This window comes from Caloenas nicobarica, chromosome 1 (genome assembly GCF_036013445.1).
Source record: "Caloenas nicobarica isolate bCalNic1 chromosome 1, bCalNic1.hap1, whole genome shotgun sequence".
Classification (NCBI taxonomy): domain Eukaryota; kingdom Metazoa; phylum Chordata; class Aves; order Columbiformes; family Columbidae; genus Caloenas; species Caloenas nicobarica.
Genome location: NC_088245.1, coordinates 28,966,349 through 28,988,375, shown reverse-complemented (window position 1 = coordinate 28,988,375; position 22,027 = coordinate 28,966,349). Strand labels below are relative to the sequence as shown.

At 44.3% G+C, this 22,027-nt stretch overlaps 1 protein-coding gene across 3 annotated transcripts in view; it reads left to right on the top strand.

Annotated features, from left to right (window-relative positions):
• Positions 1-18,924: 18,924 nt before the first annotated feature.
• FOXP2 (forkhead box P2) overlaps positions 18,925-22,027 on the top strand; it is a 422,877-nt gene continuing 419,774 nt past the window's right edge. For 2 of the 3 annotated variants that reach the window (XM_065651464.1, XM_065651478.1), the window contains exon 1: positions 18,925-18,999. The gene's annotated coding sequence lies outside the window, so the exon portion shown is untranslated. Of the gene's footprint in view, positions 19,000-20,702; positions 20,786-22,027 lie in introns of all 3 variants that reach the window. The other variant, XM_065651465.1, reaches the window with a different exon arrangement.

Below are 22,027 nucleotides of genomic sequence, written 5' to 3'. Positions count from 1 at the left end.
TACTTGATGCTCGGGTCAACCCCAATTTCAAGAGAACATAAATCTGGCATAAAGCCATGTGCTTCTTGTGCATCACACTCCACATTGAGGTCTACCATTACACACACTCAAATAGAGACGGCCTACATATTTCCTTTTTTTTTTTTTTCTATCATAGATTACATAGCAGAATTAGGAACTTTCAAACACCCCTCTGTAAAGTTGTGGGAACTCAGCGAGAAGTTGCACTGATAAATGTCAGCCTGATCAGAACATTTAACATGTATGACAGAGCTGCTAGTACTACATTCTCCCATTGCTCTACTCTAAATCATGTTTTTCTTGTCTTTTACAGCAGATTTTAATAATATGTCTCCTGTTTTCAGGGGATTTCACCCTAATTTGTAGTGATATGTCAAATGTGGACTTAGCTCAAAAGAGAGATAAGTCTTGTCTAGGCAATAGTGCTGGAAGAACTTTTCCAAAGTCTCAATTTTTTTTGCATTCCTGCTAAAGCATTTCACTCTTTCACTGAGTCTGTTTAAGTGCTGGTTATAATAACCTATATAATATAGTATAATTTGTGTAACTTCTCTTTATTTAATTTCATCATATAATGAAATATATATATATACTCAATTATATAGTTGATTCATTGATACAATTGATTGGTGCCTAATCCCATGCCATACTGTACATTCTCTTTCCCTTCTTTTGTTATGAGAATGGAACACTGAGTCATGAAGTAGTTATGTCAGAATTATCCATCTAACTCAGTGGAACTAAGCTTTCAATATAATGGAAAATCTCGAAACTTTTTGCTGTCTCAGTTCTCAAAGTGGTGAACTGTGCTTGCTCACTTGCTTAAGTCTTTATTGCACATACATAAGGCAAATTATCAGATGTATTATTCACACTCAGTGCCTTGTAGCCTGGATGTTTTGTGAGCTGGATGTGTCTGTCTCTGTCTTTTGCATGTGCATCGTGGTTTAACCTGAGCTAGCAATACAACCACGATAGCCGCTCACCCACCCCCCTCCCCACCCGTCAAATAGGGGAGAGAATCGAAAGGGAAGGGAGAAACTTGGATTGAGATAAACGCAGTTTAATAAAATAACAAAATACTAATACACTACTAGTAAATGTATATATAAAATAGAAATAGAGTATAAAATAAAAGATACTCAAGGCAATTCCTCATGAACTCTGTCCACACCGAGCAGCCAGCCCCAGGAAGCAGCACCTGGTCCCGAACAGCCGATCCCATTAGAGGGGAAAAAGGCAGAAAGGCCCAGAGGCCTCTGCAAAACAGGAAAAGGCCGAATTAAACGTCCCAAACTGAACTCCCCCAGCTCTGACAGAGCGAAGAAGGCGAAGAAGTGAGAGAGAGACTGGAAGATCCCGACTCTCCTTAGATACGAAGCATGACGCTAATGGGATGGAATGCTCTCATCGATCAGTCAGGATGTCAGTCAAGCTCTGCCCCATCCATGCCCCCCTTCCTCGCTGCCTCACACCTGTGGGCAGAGCTCAGAACGTCCTTGGCTCTCAGACCAGAGCAATTAAAAACATGAACTCTGTGCTGGGATGTTATCTCTTGTTCTCAAACTATGTCAAATTAATGACTGTGCTAGCTATGGAAAATAAAGGTTTCTGACTGCATGAAGAAAATTAACTTATTTTCAGGCAAACCAGCACAACATGGATGCAGGACGGAAGGGCAATAGGAGCCTTTGTCAGATCTTATGAATCCTGTTCAAAGACCAAAGCAGTGACAAATAGAGTATTTGCAGGAAAGAGAAGGGCTGTTTCAGCGTGGCCCTGACTGCACAACACCTCAGCTTCTGGTTACACCTGCACTGCCATGTTAGTTTAAGGCTCTGGTCCATGTGGGAGCTCACCCTGCACAGCCTACATGCTGGCTTGAGCTTGGGGTCTAGTCTGTAGCATCCAGCTGGACACAAGCCCATGGTGCCAATTGTTTTCCTGATGGCATTATCTAATACAGTGTCTGTATATAATTCTGGACAAGTACCCAGAAATTTGAACAGTAATCTTTATTACTGTAAGTCAAAAATTTTTAAAAAGCAGAGAAATAATGATGCTGCACCATCAAGGCATAGTGAAAAGTGAAGCAAATGTGGAGTGGAGCAAAGAAGTGGCTGGCCACATTTGACAGTAACAGTGGTTAAATCTTTCACAAAGACACTGATCAGAGTGCAGGTGTCATGCTATTAGAAAAAACACCTGATTCTCAAATTTGTGTTTATTGCTAGCTTTTCATTTCAGTGGTGGGGGCGCCAGTGCAAGGGCTGCCTGAGAACAGGACCTGCCATCTGTCTGGGCAAAAGCAGTACATAACTGTTTTTCAAGCACAGGTCTTTCTGTGGGCTACCTAATCCAGTGCTGTTCCTGTGAGGATGTGCACAAAACTCGGCCCATCTCCCTTCTGGCTGCCTTTCAGCTCCAAATGTTGCCAGTAAAAGAATCTTCTCTGTTTATTGTGTTATGTTTTTCGTTATGAAGCTTAGGTATTGTCTTCTTTTCTTGTTCTTGTACTCGAAATGCTGAATTATTGGTCATGGTTCTGTGTGACCTGGTTCTGATGTTATTAGTCTAGCTGCTATATTTTTTGTTATACAGTATTTCAGGTACATCAGCCTTTTGAAAAAGTACAATTCTTTTGTGAAAGAACTTCTATTGTGTGCCTGTTTTTCACAATATATATGTATGGTGCCAGCTGCAAATGATTGTCTGCTGTATACATAAAAATAAGGTGTTTTAATCATGATGTGCCCATCATTCTTGCTGGCCAATTTACAGTAAAAATTTTAAAAATGTTTAAAAAGAAAAAAGTACTGGTATTCCTGGAAATTTTCTATTCAAGGAGGTAAAAAAAAATAAAGTCCAGTCTTATTCAATACTGCCTACTGCAAAAAAGAAAATCCAAGTGTGTACTATTCTCTGCAGTGTTTTCTGAAGCTCGTCAAATGTAGGCTGTTTCATATCAATGGCAGGAATGAAATGTCAGAATTAAAGACGTTCCAAATTTTCCTGGATTTCAGCAGCCAAAACATAGAGGCATCTTGAGCTGACCCCCAGTGATGAAGAGGAGCAAAAGGAAGGAGGAAGTCTACAATTAAAAGAAGCCAGAACCCAAGTGATGATGTGATTTACAATTCATAACCACAGCTTCCAGAAACAAACAGGAAACGTCTGTGACCCAACGAATTTCAGTATGATATTTTCCACCTCTGAACCACTCAAAAGTTTTCAAAATGTAGATTAGACTAAAATGGGAAGAAAGGGGTTTGTTTCCCTCGGTAAGGTTACTTATTCCACACAAGCAGATTTTGACTTTCAATGAGGCCTCTCATTGCCTTAGGAATGTAAGAGGTTAATTCATGCTGTCTTGATATCAGATAATAATTATGTGATTTATGATCTCTGTCATAAAGCATCCAAGAGATCAAAGACCAAAATAATGTTGGTTTGTTCTATGTTGATTTTGTTCAATTCTAGTAACAGATGTGACTTAGTTTTTTTCTTGCTGAAAGTCCATTTTTTGTGTTGCTGTAAATGCAGTAAGCTGATTTTTACTTAATTTGTGTCATTTTCACCATTTATCCTTGAATTTGCGTCATGTCTTCCGCCTATTACATACCCGTAAGAATGGACATTTTGTATCATGAAGGCAATTCCTAAATTTTCTAAAAATAAGGAGGGGAAAAAAAATTCAAGTTTGGGGCATAGGACAGTCTTGCATTAAGATTTCATTTTTAAAATTATTTTTATTTATAACCTTTTAAAATCAGTTTTCCTGCAGAGGAAAGTTTTCCTGCTTTTGTAAAGTGGCAGACATGTTATGGTGCTCTTCAGTTTGGTTAACTTAATATTGCAAACTTTTCTGGTTTAATAGTTCAGGTATTCTTTTCTGCAGGGAGGCATATGAAAAGTATCATCAATATGGAAATTCAAGGAGTTTAGGTAAGAATAAACTAATTACCCAAGTTGGAATTTTGACAAGACATCAAAATCAATATCACCTCTTTCTTGTATGAGTGCAATGAGAATAAGTCACAGGGTAAGTGTTTAAGACTTTACTTTCTATATGTCATTGGAAAGAGACGGCGCTTTCAGCATCAGAGTGTCTTTTGGCACTGGACACAGGATTGGATCAATACTGACAGAAGAACAGGAATGTCACCTGCCAGGATCTTTACAGTTTGCCTGGTGAAAAAAAAAAAAAAAAAGGTTAAAGCACAGGAACAGCTCTCAGAAGGCTTTTGTTTCATTTCCAGACAAGTCCCAGAATTCCTCTCTGATCTTGGGCACTCTCTGTCTCTCAATTTGTCCTTTGTATAATGCAAATAATAATAGTTAATAGCTTCACAGGATTTCTGAGTGACTTGACTCATTACTTGCTGTCTATGAGATTTTTTTGCTGGAAAGCAACATGAAAGTGCCAAGTTTTACTTACACAGTTATTAGTACGTTATGCAGTAGTATACACTTAAAAAACTAGTTTAATGTTTGTAAAACAACTTTCAGTGGTATACCTATAGTTTCTCTGGAGTTGGGTTTTTTTTGTTTTTTGGGGTTTTTTTTGTACACAGTAGTATCTCCTAAAAGCCTTGTTCACATGAAGATATGCTACCAGTAAGGACTCTCTTCATTCCTCAGACTCATCAGTTTTATACTGATATATTTGGAGGCCTCTGTTTTGATGGCTGCAAGGTCCCAAAGCTCAATATTTCAGCCTGGTCTTTTCATGGTTTGGCAGATGATAAAAGCAGAAGTACTATTGTATAGAGCAAGCTGTTAGAACTACCTGCATTAATTATTTTTTGAGCTACAAACTATCTTTTAGAAAAACATTTTAAAATTGCTGTTGAGAAGGAATCTGCCACAGACCTTAGGAAGTTGCTGACTCCAGTTGGCAAAAGTATGCACCCTTATTTCTAGCATGAATTGTTCCAGATTTTCCTACTATTTTGCCTCCTTCTATTATTCTTGCTAATTTCACGTATTTGCTAGATTTAAGAGTCCATAACCAAACCTGTATAATTCCCCATGGCAACAGCTTAGAGGTTAGGTCCGAATCAATCTTTAGTATTCTCAACTGATAAACTAAGCAGATTGAGCACTTGGAGTCTTTTACCCTGAAGCATGATTAACAGTCCACAAGTCACATTTGTGACTCTCCTCTGAACTTCTTCAACAATATTCCTGAACCATGGACCCCAGAAACTGGACAAAATACTCCGGTAATGATTTCATCAGTACTAAATACAATAACAGTGTAATAAGTCTCGACACCTATCTTCATTCATTATTCCTCTGATGCCTATTTATTAAGCTCACATTAGACATTTTGTGCACTGTGTCACATTGGGAAATTATACCCAGATGACTATGAACTCTGATCTCCAACTCTCTCTGAGAAGCATTGCTTCCCAGAACTGAGCATCTACTCTGAAATTGAAGGCTGAAATGCCAGTTCTTAGATTTTCAGTTATGGTAAATGTATTTGCCATAGCAATCTTGGTACTGTTTGCAAGGGATTTGATTACTGGGTGTTGGTGATGCCCGTCTGCGCTGAGCGTGCCTCCAGCCACTGTTCTGTTCTCAAACACGGCCACTGAGGCCCAGCTCTGGTGACCCACCTGGGGCAAAGGCCAATGCCGTAAGGTTCAGGTGATGGAGGAAGACTCTCTCAAACACATTCCCATGAGAACGGTACAATTTTGAGCTAACAGCTTTGTAAGGTGTGTTTTTGAGGACCACAGAGATGAGTCAGGAAGGTGATCGCTTTTCATCCACCAGTTATGAATCTGGAAGTTGCTATTGATCAGAAACTACCCAGACCTTTCAAAATAAAGGTACTTAATACAACCTTTTGGTACTGATCATCACAATCCAAGAACTTGTTGTGTGAAGATGAATTGTCTTTCATTTGTGCTACATTAACCTGTAACTGTATTAATATATGTATTATGAGAGCATATACAAAGACTGGGTTAAATAGTTTTAAATTACCTTTGCAATCCTAAAAATTCCAGTTGAATCTCCTCAAACTATCTTTTTTTTGGCAAAGTAGGCTGCATAACATCAGTGCCAGAGCAAATACCAGTCTTCCTGAATCCCAGCTATTGTTTAGAACATTCTTTCTCACCTCTTAGCCAAAGAAATTAATCATATGATGAGTTTTAATTGAAAAGTAACTCTAAAATTTACCGTCCTGCTAAAAAACAAACCAAAACTAAACTAAAAACAAAACAAAAAAACCTAAACAAAAAGCAAGCAAGCAAACACACACACACAAACCCCCAAACAAACAACCAACCTCCTAAGCTGGAAGGTTTGGTTGAAAGAAAAATATTTATCCAAAGATGCTATTTAAGCAAGTCCCACATAGAATTACAGATTTTACAGGTATGCAGTCTTTAAAATAAGATGACTGTAGATAATCTCAAGATTTCAGTGAATCACTATCCCTCCGACTACTCTCAATTTGTTAGTAAAATGCATTAAGTAATGAGAAGAGAGAGAAGTCTTCAGTGGGTAGAATAGGCTAAGTTAATTGTACTTCTTACTAGAAATACTTAGAAATACTTACTAGAATACTTACTAGAAATACTAGAAATAGATGATATGTGCTTCTTCTATTTTGTAATCCATATTTTCCTCTGTTATTCAGATTTATTATTATGTGTATGTGTTATTGTATGTATTTATATATATATATCTTGCATGTATAAATATTTTATATATGTAAATATATATATTATTGCGGTTTTTCGGGACAAACAATTCCAGTTTTGCAAAAAGCTTTGTAGAAGGACATATTTGCTCCATTTCACAAATTTGCTCAGAGGAAATGTTGGAGGGTCTGTCAGAACTAGTTACAGCTTCTTCTTTCTCAGCCTGCCCTGTCCTGTCTTGCTTTGCTCTTCAGCTAAAGTTATGACATAAAATAAGTTTGTGAACTCTATATGGTTCTAATTTATGAAGCTGGCTTTGGTCCCTAAGGGACCATATGCTGGCCAGAAATCATCACAATAAAGATACAGTTCATCTTCCCTCTGAATTTCTCAACCTTTCTTTTGCTTAACGTGCTTTTTTGGACAAGACAGAAAGCAGTGGGAACCAGTCCCTCTGGTTTTACACTGTTTGACAGTTCCGTTCAGCCAGGGGAATTTTTATACTGGCATCTCTGACCAGATTCCAAGTTTCTTTACTGTTCAAAGACTGGAAAACAGCTGGGTCAAGGGGCAGGGAGTCTATCTGATTTTATTTTGCTTAAGATTGAGGTCTGGTCTTGCTTAGCTAACAAGATCTCATTACATCATAGCCCATGCAGCTCTGCCTCGCAAAGTGCTCCATGGACAAGATGGTGAAAAGCAATTAAAACGATGAACAAGCTCAAGCTAGTTCAAATGGAGATTTTTGTACCCAGTACTCAAGTCTTCAATCAGAATTGATAAAAGGGAAAAAAAAGAAAAATGAAAAGAAGGGAAAAGAAAAAAGAACAAATAAAAAAGAAAAGAGAAAAAAGTATATTTCTTTGATACTGATAGATTTAGTCTGTGAGGAACGTCCCCCAGAGAGGCCAGATCCTTCGCTTCATTGTAAAATTTTCCTCTCAATTGTGATGTTACAAAGAAGTCAACTATGAAAACAACAGTACTACTGCTACACATATATTTTGTGGACCACCAAACACTGTAAAATTTACATCTGAAACTATTGTTTAACAAAACAAACCACAAAATACTTGCAAATGTGCTGTCAATACTTTCATAATTGTGTTTTCACACTTGCTTCAGCACCTTAATAAAAAACCAGGAATAATTACAAGACGGAATCCAGCTAAGCTTTGAACCCAGACTTTTTCCATGCTGCAATAAAGTGATGAAGGAGTGGAACAGTATTTCAGAGTAATAGGATGCATACCCTCAACAGCTTTTACTATGTCTGTTCCCTGGCTAAAAATTACTGTTGAGTTCAAGTTGTGCTGCAAGATCCACTGTAAACTATCTGAAATAGGATTTTAAAGTGCATGGTAGAAGAGAGTACTCAACTTGCAAGTGTTAACTACTATTGAAACAAAAATCTTAAATATTAATAATTATAGCACATTTCCTTTAGTAATATTTCATTTTTGTTTATGAATACATCTTCCCACATGCAATCCAATACAGCAGTGTTCCTGAATTTTTAAACTGCCTGAAACAGATGCCATAAGGAATGGTATGGATGGTCCCATTTATCTTCATGGGGTGTTAAACACCTGGTGATGACAATTGTAATGTCAACACTGCTCATGGATTAGAAAGCCAGACCTGGCTGTTGTGATCATGCAGCCTTAACTCTTACACCACCTGAACTATGAAATTTTACTGACTTAATTTTTATTTTAATGATAGTATATTCATAGGAAAATAACCATGCTTGCTTTATCTTTTTTTCTATAGGGAACCCCTTACTGCACGTAAGAAGTTATTCCAGAGTGATCTTACTGTCCAGAACAGTCTTACTGTTAAAAATGTTCCTCTGCGATCTAGTCTGATTTTGCCCCACTACAGATTCCATCCTTCGGAATCTCTTATATGCTGTCTGCTACAGTGAAGACCCCTCCATTATCAACATATTGGTTTGTAAATATTGCGATACATTTTTAAATTTGTTTGAGTTCTTGTTACTCTTCCATTAGCCTTTTCCGAGTTTGAATCATCTCTCTAGAACTGTGAACATATATTCCTCCTAATCTCAGCCTTGCATTCAGGCCTGAGAAGGGATTTTGTTTGGTTGATTATCTGTCATGATCCCTGTGGGTTTTTAGAAGTGCTCTTTTTTTCCAACACAGGCCCTTTGTCTCACGCTCAGCCCCTCCCAGCAAATATCCTGTGCACATTTTGCATTCCTTTTTCCCATGTATCATTTTAGCATGTATTTCATTCATTGTTCAGGACTGATAGCAGATTGACAAGCTTATCCACACTGTCCTGTTTACCACTTAGAAATACAGTTAGAGCTTTTGCACTCTTCCATTCTTTTGGATCGTCCTTTGTTTTCCCAGATTTATTGGAAATCTATATTGATGGTAAAGCAAAAACCTCATCCCACTCTTTTAAGGCTCCTGAATATCAATTATCTATGCCTATTTATTTTAAAATCTCTAGCATTTCTAACTGCTGCTTATTGTCTTCTTTTGTTGCTCTAAAATTGAAAACTGTTTATTCATCATGTGCTATGATCAAATCATTCTGCTTTATCTTTGTAGTTTTTAATTTGATGATCACCTTTTCCTTATATGACGCTGTCCTGTAATTCCATCTTATGATGGATGCAGTTCTCTGAGTGAGGAAATTGTTACTGGTCAGAGTAACCGTCCCTTTAAATTCTGTTGCATTTTTTAAAAATGGCAATGTTAAATCCTGTTTTATTAGGCTTGGGTTGAACTTCCTCATTTTAACACAAACCTTCTCCCTCCATTGCTACAGATAGGTATTTAAGGTACTGCCAAACAATATGATTTGATTTTCTGCAGTGAACACCCCCTATTCCTCCATTAAGACATTCAGGCATTAGTGTTTGTTTGTTTGCCAATTGACATGACTTGGAAACAGATGATGCCATTCTTCTACTTAGTGGGGTAGTTATAGCACATATTAGCCAAAATAAGTCTTTAATTTTGAAAGCCAGTTTGTCTCATTCCCTATACTCAATCGAAAGACACAACTGGGATTCAAACATGCATCTCCTGTCTCATCTAACAATTTAAGAAACCTAAAGAGACCACGTCATTGATAAAATAAGCATCTAAGGAAGTACCTAAAATTCAGTTGTTTGATTACCTTCTTACTTCTGCTTACTTGCTCTACATTTTTCATAAGGAGGTTACAACGTTCATTTTAACGATCCAATCATGTTTATACATTCCCATCAGGTTTCAAGTCAACTAAGACAAACTAATTTCATAAATGAACAGTATCAATTTCTCTTGTTTGGCATTCAGGCTCCTGACAATGATGTACAGTACAGAATTTAGACTTTTATTTTGCTGTCAGTACCTGAATTTTATTCAAAATTAGAGTGTCTGTTCCAGTATGAAGGTTAATTCAATGCTGGAATGCAGGATAGTTGCTTACATGTCCATTGGTATCAGTGTGGGTAGCAGGAGATATTAGCTAAGGACAGTGCAGGAACTATTCAGGGTTGTTTCGATGGTTAACTACTATTTTAATTTTTCTCCATTTCAAACCTCTCTGCCCCAAAAGAAGCCAAAGCTTCATTCTGAAGAAAAAAAAAATCCCTGCTGATTTTATATTTTTTGAAATGCCCAACTATTTCCACATTTCAAGACTATAGTAACACATTTTAAATCGTCTGTGATACACAAACACAGACTACTATAACGTGAATTGAATTTCATATCAGTATGAAGAATACAAGAGGTAACTTGCTGATTTATTCTTGTTTATTAAGGACCTTTATATTTTTTTTGTCTCCATACATTTTGTATTTAGCTGGTCATAGTCATGATGAAGCCAGAAATCTTTCTGTAGGTTTTAAGTAATGTTTGCATCAGGTAAGCTTTTGGGTAATGTTTATATGAGGCCCAGACCAGCCCCCATTAAAATCCATAAATAAACTAGCAGATGATCTCCTTAAACCTTTATTACAGCAAGCAGCACCAGTTCACCTGTTACATTAAATCAAAGAAATTACTGTAAATGTGCAGACATATGGGCAGTACAGGTAATTCTTCAAATGGGCGCTTACTGCTTTTCCTTTCTTCCATACAGATTTGGAATAGGTTCAAAAAAAGGGGTACTTGTGCATCCATTAAGTTGAGCGTGATGCCGTGGTGTTAGATTTTCAATAAAGAATGCCAGAATTTTATGTGTGTAGCACTTCTAACTGGAAGAGATGTTTAAGAAGCCAGCATCCATTTAAGTTCTTTTAAAGACCAGATTTTCAAGATTCAGCTGTACCCTTTGACAATCTGATTTCTTCAAAAGGTGCTGACTACTTTAGCATGCCACTGGCCATGTGGTTTAGTTCCTAAACTGGTGACTTCTTCTGCAAGTCTGACACATAAAGAACACTCATGGATGAGAGACTCATTCCCTTGATGAGAAATTGTTGACCTTTCTCCTGTGGCTGAGATGCCCACTGCCAAGTTTTGGTAACAAAGCACTCCAGTAAGTGCACACAAACTTGTTAGATGGTTGGACTGAGGTAGGAAGGTACACATGGTTCAGGTAGCTGACGCTGGAACATGCTTTCCAAATATTAGATTAAGCTTCACCTAGAGCCTCATTCTCGGGAATACAGACCATAGGAGCTAGCATGGTTCCAGCCTTCAGCTGCAATCAGGAACTGTGAATTACTGACAGGATTTGGGTGTAGCTGCAGTTTGCTACCATGATATCTAACAGCAAAAAATTAGACAGTGTAAATACAAATGATGTCTTTAAAAATGCTTTTTTTTTTTAATGACTGGGTATAAAATTGTTGAGCTGCTTGCCTTCATACAGAAGTCCGAAGCCAAAGATACTACTTCTTTTCTTTACAAATAATTTGTTCTAAAAAATAGTTTTTCTGAGTCGCACTTGCCTACTGCTTTGCTTCTTATACAATGAGTAAAATAACTGACAAACTAAAGTACAGTGCTATGAAATCCACTTGTTTTGATGGTGCTTAATCCTAAATTTCTTTGATTCTCCTCCTAGCTGTATCGGGTCTGTAGCCGTAGCAATAAAAAAGCATGTTTTGCTGTTGAAGTGACAAGCGGTATGGTGAGGAAGCAAGTAGTATTTTGTCATTTATTTGTTATAGCTTTGTACAAATTTGAAAAACAAGTTACTTTGCTGCTTGCCTATCAAAGAAGTCTGTAATTCACTTCTACAAGGCAGTATCTCTGTTGCCTTAAAAATACATATTCTGAGGTTGCACAGTACTCTTAAATAAACCTAAAAAGGGGGTTGTTTATTTAGTGTTTGACTAGTGTAAAACTCCTGTATCTAACCATATTGTTAACATCCATGGTCTGCTTTCAATTTACTTCCCAAACCCATGAATTCTACACAAGTGCTTGTGGGCGGAATGATGACTACTTAATACGTGCTAATCCGTGTGTATGACATAGAAATGGTTTCTAAAAAAACAGCTCTGTCCCCTAACCCTAAATACCGACAAAATGACTGGAATGTTGTCACAGATGTGTAAACGTTATGAAACTGAACGTAATTTTGCATCTTTAATGTGGTCCTTGTGTCTGTGGTACCACAGGAAAGCATTGTCCAGATACAGATGTAATTGTTGTTTGGTTACTAAATGTATTTTCCTAAATGCAAGCATTTTTAGCTTAAGAAGAAAGAAAATAACTATGTGCTCTTTTGGCGTTACAAAGTCATAGTTTAACATCGGTGTTGAAGACTACATTTGGGGCTGGAAGAGAACAGGATTGATCCTGTTTTCTTCTGTGAAGCAGAACCTTGTTTGTTCCCTCCACAAAATTCAGGTTCTGGCAGATGAATTTCAGCTCTGGGAGAGTAAACTCATGAGCAACTCATGTCCCCTGTGAAGATTTCATGGGGCAAATCTATCAAAGGCCTTGTGCAGCCTTACCACAAGAAGCCCATTCATTTACTACTCCTCTACCAACCCACACTCCTTGTTTGTTCTGGGTGAGGATGGAGCAGTTCATCTGGAGGTGACACTTCTCACTGGAGCACAGCTTGTGGCAGAGATGCTTCTACACAGCCTTTTACTGAGAAGTGAGAAAGTACTACAGATGGAACAGGAGAGTGGAAGAAACAAAACAAATAAAAGAGAAAAATCTGCCTGTCGGGAAGATTTCTGTCAGCCTTAAAAAAATTCTGCAAGTCCCTATGTCTTAAGTATTGCTCTGAGGAAATTAAGAAGGGGAAAATGCAAACAAATGACCACAAGATAGAAAAGGAAAAGTTGGACTTCAGACCTTGGCGGAACTTGTGAAGGCTTGTCGTTTTATAGTCAGGACAACATTTTCACTGCTGAGGCTGCTTTTTGACTTACCTGGCTCCTGTGTGCAAACCCATATAATGCATAACCTCGAGGTGGGTATCTGGGCTGCCTGTGTGCCAGGGCAAGAAAGCTGGGAACCTCAGAGTGAAATTCATAGTGGTCAGTGCTCTGAGCCACTCAAGGCAGTTGCAGGAGAAGCTGAAGAGACAATATTGCTTTAGCTGTGGCCCTTCTTGGGGTTGCCATGCCCTGCTATTTTGCCATTCAGAGCTCTGAACCCTCTTTTGGAGATGGTGCTTGTATGGTCTGTTTCATAAAAGCAGCAGGTGTTCTCACCGATGGTTTGCGACATGACAGCAAAGGGGAGCTGCTGCAATGTCTTTTTTTTTTTTATCATAGCTAAATTATTACACTATTCTAATTGGCTTCTAGACCCTCCTTGGGCCTCAACCATCAGTCACTTCCCAGGACCATGACCTCGGCACTTGGTTTCAGTTGGTCTGGATGGGGCTGCAGTGTCACTTTGCAGAACAGGGCTCGAAGACTGGCTGGAGCAGAAGTGTGGGCATGCAGCCCAGCAGGTAGGGTGCCTGTCAGGGAAAGGGGATGCTTGGGTCAGTTGGTGCTCTAAGAACTGACTGGACATTTTACTTAATGACAATTTAATGCTCAGCTGCACAGAGGATGCTCAGTTTTAGGAAGCTGTTTGGGCTGAGGAAACTCACCAAGCTTTTCAGCCCGACTGTGACAGTTGTTATTTTGAGTATTTTCACAAGTGGTATCTTGGGAGCCTAAGGAATTTTACTGGCACCTTATCAATTTCAGCTCCTTGGGAGCTAAATGAGGATTTGGAAGATTGCAGTCTCAGATTTAGGTGTCTTGACCCTAGCACCACCTTACAGGTCAGATGCCAAACCTTCCAGAAGTTATGAGCTGTTCGTGGGACTCAGGCAGCTACTTGTTTATGTATGTTTGTGATACTGCTCCCCAGGTTATACTTTGGAAACTCATCAAGAGGTTTGGTAGTCTTAAAACTTTCCTCACCTTATGCTAAATAAGACTTTCATATATACATTTAATGGTTGGGGACCAAGACCCAAAATATCAGCATGGCATATTTATCCAAACCTGGCCACACAAAATAGGAAAATAATCCAGAAAGATGTATAGGTCATCTTTATATATAGATGCCAAATATTACATCAAAAATTCTGCCATGTTTTTCCAATACAGAAATCAAGTCGAAGATTTGCATAGCCTTTTTTTTCCTATGTCAAAGAAATCAGACTGGCACAATGTAATCCCTCCGTTTAGGTCAGTACTGTTTAGGGTAGCATTCGTTCTAACTCTAGCAAGACAACTTTTCTCCAGCAACTCTTAATTGCCTTTTTTTTTTAGTTTTGTTGCTGCTATAACATCTGTTGAAGAATATAAAAATGAAATTACACGCAAACACATGTAAAACTGTAGGCAGTGCAAACTCTGAGATGATCAGCGAATTTTTGGACACAAGGTTTTTACCCAACATTCCTAAATCAGTAGTTGATTGCAATGGCTGAGCTATTCCTCAAAGCAGAGAAAGTGTCACAGGATTTATTTAAGTCAGGTGAATCTTAAACGCCTTTCTCACCAATTCAGAATCCTTAGCTTTTGATGTTGATTCAAAGAGCTTTGTTGGTTATGAGAGCTTAGTTGACTATAAAGAAGGTAGAAAATTTCTATATTTTTTTTCAGAATAACATGAAAATAACACGTTAGACAAAGGAATGCTGAAAGTGTTTATTGCCCGCAGGATAATTCCATATTTTATGAGACAGCAAGGAAAGTTGACGTATAGCTTCAGAGGAAACGAGTTTCTTTTGACGTGTCAACAAGCTAAAAGTGGAAACTTCCTTCTGAGTATCAACAGCTACTGGTAGGATACAGGAAATGGACTTTCTCTGGGAAGAGGAATCAGACTGGGAAACAGGATTTGTGTAAGTGTATTAAACTGCCAGCTTCACCTCAGTAGTACTAGGAAATGCGTAGTGCTAATTACAGTATAAGGACTGTGAGCACTTGCAAAATATCAGGCTGAAGACAGGCAAAAAAGCTGTGAATTTTCACAGTGGTGGAGAGACAACCTGAAAGTTGACTTTTAATGATAAGCACTCCATACAGCAACCCATTTGGATCAATGCTTACTAAACCACACCTGCCTTGAAATAGGAACTGTGATAAAGTAACTATAAACTCAATGGTTTTCATGGCAGGGTTCTGTGAAGATCTCTGCCTGCGTGTTCCTCACTCTGAGGAACAATTGGCCTCTGAAACAACACCAGTTCTCAGGAAATCCCAAAAGATCTTTCTTCTTGGTTCTTTGGCAACTACAAAGTGAGATAAATTGAATCCTACAGCTGAAGAGATAAGAGGATTGTGTGCGTGTGTGTTTGGCTTTTGTTTGTTCGTTCGTTCGTTTGTTTTTAACTGAAACTTTGCTTTTGCTTTTTATGAATGCAGCCTCCTGAGGCCAAGAAGTACTGTGAAGTGTGGGTGCCTGTGCCTTGGGAAGAGCAAACTCCTTGGGGCCATCAGGTGCCGGAATGGACCCTTCGGCCTCGCAGGTCGCAGCGAGTCAAGTGGCAGAGGACAGACAAGTTTCTGAAAGGTACTGGCAAGCTGCTGCCCATCACTCAGGAGGCTCAACCCACGCTGGGAACCCCACTCCCTCGCGGGGGAAAGATTTCTAGGCGAAAGAGAAAAAATAAATTTGCCAGTTCTCATTAAGATTTATTATACATCTGAACTTTTGTAGTCCCGAAGCTTAACGACAGATGGTGGTGTAACTCCACCAATTTTGTAACGTCTCCATTCGCTTTGATGTTGTAATACAGGTTCTCCTCGATCTGACTTCGGTTAAAAGCAGCATTTTCTGCTCTTTCCAAAGTGTTTCGGGAACTGTGCGCGGGGAGGAAGGGGAACGAACCTGTTTAGGAGTCTGTTTGTTTTCTTGTTCGCTTTCTAAACAATCCTAATGGAAAACGGCTATCTCATAGACACCTAACGCGGCCAGCTGCACGGAGAAAAATGCATTAAACTAATTAAAGGAAGACGGTTTGAAAGCGGTTTATTTGAAGCGAGAAACACAATACAATTGTGCAGATGAAATCTCGAACCGCAAACAGAAACAAATAAAACGCACCAGCGTTTTTCACTAGAAAGTCTAGTTATATTTTACGCCGTAATCGTCGTTGTAGAAAAAAAATAAATAAAAGAGTCGGGAAAGTGTTTTGTTTGTTTAGCTCTAATTTTGCGTGGGACCGGCGAGCCGCGCAGACTCGGGCAACGCCGAATAATTCCAGCAGCCAAGCGCCGTATTGTTCCCCGTGGTTGTTACCCACCAGACAGCGGGGCTGTCAGCGGGGCCCTTTGATCGAGGGGGGGGATTTTACATCTCCTTCAAACAAAGCGCGGTCCAGGCCGGGGGGACAGGGCCGGGAGCGGGGGGCGCCCGGCCCGACGGCGGCGGCCCCGGGCAGCAGACCCGGGGGTCACCGGGTGCCGCCGCTCCTGTCCGTGCGTCCGTCTTTCCGTCCGGCGCTCAACGAAGTTGGCGGTGTCCGTGCGCCGGGCCGCGCCCCCCCGCGCCGGCTCGGTACCGCGGGGTCTCCCCCCAACAAGTGCGCGGCACCACGTCTGCCGCCGCACCGGCGTGTGGCCGCCCGGCGCCGCCGGCTCCAGCGGGAGAGCCGCCTCTTCCCCCGGGGCGCGCCTTCCCGCCCGCCCGCGGCCGCACGGAGCGGGCTGGCGGCCTGTGGGCCGCGCAACCTGCGCCCCCGCGGCGTCCCGCGCCCTTGCCCGCAGAGCCCGCCGGCGGCCGGAGCCCGCGGGGCCCGATTTCGTTTGCAGGCCGGTGGCGAGCGGGGCGGCGGGCCCCGCTCCGTTTCTCTGCCGGCCCCGCCGGCCCCCGGGGCGCGGAGCCGCGCAGAGCGGCTGCCCGCGGAAACTTTGTGTCGCGCCGCCGCGGCCCCGCGGGCGGTGTGGCGAGTGTCACCCGCAACCGTTGCGCTCGCAAACCGCCGCGGCAGCACCGCAGTTCCGCGGTAACCCGTGCGGGGACGGGCCGCAGCGGGGGGAGGAGGCGAGACAAAAGAGTCGCGAGTAGCAAATAAATATATTTTACGACCACCCATCGGCAGCGCCGCGCCCCCGCGGCAGCCGCGGCGAGCCTGCCCCGGCGGTGAACTTTCACCTCGCGAACCCGGGCGCGCCCCATTGGCTGCCCGCCGCCCCGCCGCCGCCCCGCACGGGCCCCGCCACCGCCCCGGCCCCCGGCCAGGCCCCGGCCCCGCCGCCGCGGGCGGGAGGGTGCGCGGTGGGGCGGGGGGCGGCCCGCGGCCGGGGGCCGCCGCGGGGGGCCCCGCCGAGCTGCCGGAGGTGCCGCCGCTCCGCCCCCGCGGTAGCGGCTCCCCCGCACCCCCCCGGTGCCGCCGCGGGCCGAGCGGCCAGTACTACCCCCGCCGGGGCTCGCCGGCCTCCCCGGGCGTGAGCGGCGCGGCGGGGAGCGGGCGGCCTCCCACTTCTGGAACGGCGAGTGGAAAAGTTTGTGGGGTTTTGAAATTTTGTTTAATAACTGCGGTGCCTGTTAATTCTGAGTGACAGCCACTTTTGATTCTGACCCTCAGCCTTTCTATTTCAAAACCACACGAAAGGCCGGGGTCGGGGCCACCGCGCCGTGATTAGGTGGGCTCTAGATCAACCCACGTTCCGCTCCGCGAGTGTCGTGCGTTCCCGTCCGCGCTCACGCCGGTTCTTCCACCCCAATACACCCCCGGCGCCGAGTGACCGAGAACCGCGGCGAGGACGAGGCAGGACAGGAGCAACTTCTCCCCTCTCTCGCCATGATGCCACCACTTCTTCCACCCCGGCCCCACTCGGGAAGCACTTAAAAAGTGTTTTTCCCCTCGGGAGCGGCAGCAGCCCCCGCGCTCGCTCCCCGCCGCGCTGCCGCCAGACACGGGGAGAGCGGCCGGTTCCAGCTGCGGGCAGCCGGGGAGCTCCTGCACCTTGCTCCGAAATGTCGGGGGCAGGGAGCGGGGGAAGAGAAAGTTTCGCGCCCCACGCGTGCCCTCTCGGCACAGCTGCCGGCGGCGGCCAGGCCTGCGCCGCCCGCCTCCCACGCGGGTCCCCCGGGCCTGCCTTCGTGCGAGGGCCGCGGCACCTCGGGGGTTGCCAGCAAGCTGCAGACAGCCGGCACTGCCAGCACAACACCCGGCTTTGTTTTCTGCTCGTCTGCTAAACTCGTTGTGTCTAACGGAGCCGGAGGAGAGGAGCGGCGGGGGCGGGGGGGAGGAGAGGGGGCGGGGAGGGGGCCGCCGCCGAGAGCAAACAACTTCCCCGACGGTTTGTTTACATAGCAGGTGGACCTGCCGCCCGCCGCGGCCCGCAGCACTCCGCTCCGGCGGGGACCGGCCGGGGGAGGCGCGGAGCGGAGCGGGGCACGGCCCAGCGCGTCCCGCCGCACTTTTTTTTTGTTGTTGCCATCCCCCTCCGCTGCTCACCCCCCCCCCCCCGCATGATTAGCACTTCTGTGCAGGCCACTTCGCGATCATGTGAGGGCTCCCTCTTCACTCCCCTTTCTCCAAAGGAGTCGGTGTGTGCAGCAGCGGTGTTTTTTTCTTTTTTTTTCTCCTTTTTTTTTTTTTTTTTTTTTTGCATTCCCAACAAAACACATACACACAGGCGGCACACTCCGCACACGGGCGGACCCGCACGCCGGGGGAGGGAGCGCGGCACCGCCAGCGCGAGGCAGCGCCAGCCGGCGGGAGGGCGCCCGGCACCGCCGCCGCTCCGCACCCGCGGAGGCCCCCGCGCCGCCCGCCCGCCCCCGCTCCCCCGGCCCGCGCGTCCCGGCGGCGGCTCCGCCCGCAGAGACTTTGCATGTGCGCGCGGCTGCGCGCGGCTCCGCTCGCCCTTTCTCTCGGTGTCAGCTCGCCGGGACGCCCCGCACGGTGTCTCCTCCCGGTAAGTGCTACCCCCCCCCCCCGCCCCGCCGCACACCCGTCCCTTCCTCCCCCCGCTCCCCGGTGTGACTTGCTACTTCCCCCCGCCGCCGCTCACCGACTTGCCGCCGCCGCGGGAAAGTTTGGCCGCGGCCGGCGCGGCCGCAGGAGTGACATGTGTCAGGTCTCCCGGCACCCGGGGGCACCGCTGCCAAAAATGCATCGCCACCGGTGGTGGGGGGAACGCTCGGCGGCAGGAGGCTGGTTGTGCCCCGGCTGGAGTTTGGGCTCTGCCTCACCAACCCGGCGGAGCGGACCGGCCGCGGGAGCGGGGTGGCGGCTCCGCTCAAATCTCCCGGGGCAGCCGCAGATGGCAGCGCGGGTTGGCGGGTACCACCCAGTCCCCGCGCAGGGCCGCGGAAGCCGCGCACCCCCCCACCGCGTAATTGAAAACAAACAACCTGTAGCCTCCCCGTACGGGGACAGAAGTGCGAGGCGGGGAGAACTCGGGGCCGGGCTTCGGAGGGAGTGTGTGCCGGAGAGGCTCGACCGTCCTCGGCTCGCCTCCCCGTGTGTTTCTTTTTTTTTTTTTTCCCTCTTCTTATGTTTTTCTTTTTTCTTTTTTTTTTTTCCTTTCCCCGAGACCTCCCCAGCAGACAGCCCCGGTGAAGAAGCGTGTCACGTTTCTCCTTTGTGTGCTGCCTGCCTGCCGGAGGGAGAGGCGCGCCCCCCCCCGCCTCCGCCTCTCTGCCCGTCCGCCCCCGCGGAGGGGCCGCCGCTGCCGGCCGGCCCTCGGGGCGCCCCCGCTGGCGTGGGCGGGGAAGCGCAGCCCCGCGGGGGTGCCCACGGGGCCGCCGTGCCTGCCGGCGCTGTTCGGGCTGCGGCGGGGGACAGCGTCGCCCCCCGCCCCTTTCGCTTGCATCCCCTCCACCAAAAGACAAAAAAACCCCTAAAACCAAGAATTAATAAATAATGATGCTAGAGCTGCGGAGTTCTGGAGGCGGCCTCCGTGGCTGGTGCACGGGGGCCTTCCCTTGGAATTGGCTGTTGAAATTCAAGAGGTCTGCGGGACCTGGAAAGTTTTGAAAGTTTAATTTTGAGGAGCGGGGTGAGATAGCGCGCCCGTGGCTGTGAGGAACGCTGGGGTTTGCTTCTCCAGCCAGGGGTGCCAGGGCAGAGAGGGCGAGCGTGGGTGCCTTCTCGCTCTGCTTTCCGCTGTGCCGAGCGTGGGATGCGCAGGCTGCACAGCTCTCAGCCTCCCTTAACCTGCCGGAAAGCCCTTTGCCACCCGTCTGAGCTGGCCTGGTGAAGGTAAAGACACTCCGTGAGGCGGTTTTGCTCTGTCCCGCAGTTCGGCTCGTGTCAGGTTGAGCAGTCTGCGGGCCCATTTCCCAGCATAGCCCCTGGCCGGGTGCACTGGTGAGCGCTGGTGAGGTCCCAGGATGGGGTTTCTGGCAGAGGGGCGAAGCCTGGGCTGGCGGGCAAGTAGTCAGTGCAGGCAGGAAAACATTAATTTAAAACTTGCGAGAATAGTCTGGACAGAAAGCAGGCTGCTCGTGTATTCTCAGGGGAAAAATAATCTCAAAAGCAACCACCCTAAATTTATAGTATCACCGTCTGTGTGTAAAGAGCGCAGAGCTGCAGATGGAAGAACGCGCAGTAATCTCCACCTGGGAATCACTTCTGTTTTTAAGAAGCCGTGTTTGTTTATGCACTTTCTTATAGAGAGAAACACAGAAGTTCCCCTTCCAAAGAGGATTTCCCCTGGTCTTTCCTCACATAAAAGACCCTCTCCAAAAGTCACTCGGGTGAGTGGGCATCTTTCCGCTGACATCCGTAGGAATCGCTCCGTTGACTCAGTGGGCTTGGATCAGGCCCTTGGAAATTTTGTTGCAAATATGGCACTAGGACGTTGTGCACGGTGTCTGTATGCCCACATTAATTTGTGAGGAGGGGAAAAGAAGTTGGAGATAAACTTTTAAGAGATTTTGACAGGTTTAATTTTTTTTCCATGCTAGGTAATTTAAAACCATTAAGGAAAAACATTACTGCTAGTAATATTACTCTAAAGAAAATATGATTAATTATTAAATCAGTTTCTCTAATGCTACACTAAACCCTTTTGAGTGAGATATAGGTTTTTAGTTTTCAAATTAGTGTTTATCTTTAATTTAAGGCTTTTTCTGACTGTAATAATTTGTTCATATTAAATATAGATATTGAAAAGACCCGTGTTTCTCAGTAATTTGCTATTTTAATGTAGTTCTTAAAAATGCTAGTGTTCTGTAGCTTTTTTTGTACGCTTAAATCATTGATTTAACTACTCAGAATAACAGATTACTAAACGGTTAAGGGAAATGAAAGAGTGTTTCAAATACAGCATTTCCAAAACACGTATAGTAAACTTCATGCCAATTGATAGGTCACTTAATGACATACAAAAGATACATAATTAGGCATTCTAATTTATTTTGTTAATATATAGCACCTGAAATACACTGCTTCATGTGAGGCCTTGTTGGTGTAAGCTTTAAGATTTAACAGTAACCTTACCAGGAAGCTTAAGCAGAATCAGTTGTATAAATATTTGGGTATTTCTTTGTTTTTAGTTTAACCTCAGTGATTCCTATGTTTTGTCACAAGATCTTTGCTACAGGGTTTATAACCTTTGAGAGAGGAAAAAAACCTAAATGTTTAGTAGCTTTCTGTATAGTGAAGATTTGTGTAAAATTACCAGAGAGTCTATAGGGAACAACCAAATTAGAGTTTTTCGAGTGTGAGGAAGAGTAAAATAAGTATATCAAGTTCAGGATATTTTAATTAGTGAATACACAGTACTATTTTAAAGCTGCACTAGGGTTTGTACAATAGTCAGGTGTTGAGTTTCTTAGGTTTTTGAAGTTACTCTTTTTTTGGTAATCATCTGTTGCTTATACATTTTAAAATGCTTTCTGCAATAGAATGCGTCGTAACTAGCATTTTAAGATTAAAGGTGCATTTGCTTAGAAACATTCCTGTCAGACTCCAGTATATTTTTAGAAAAGTTCTTT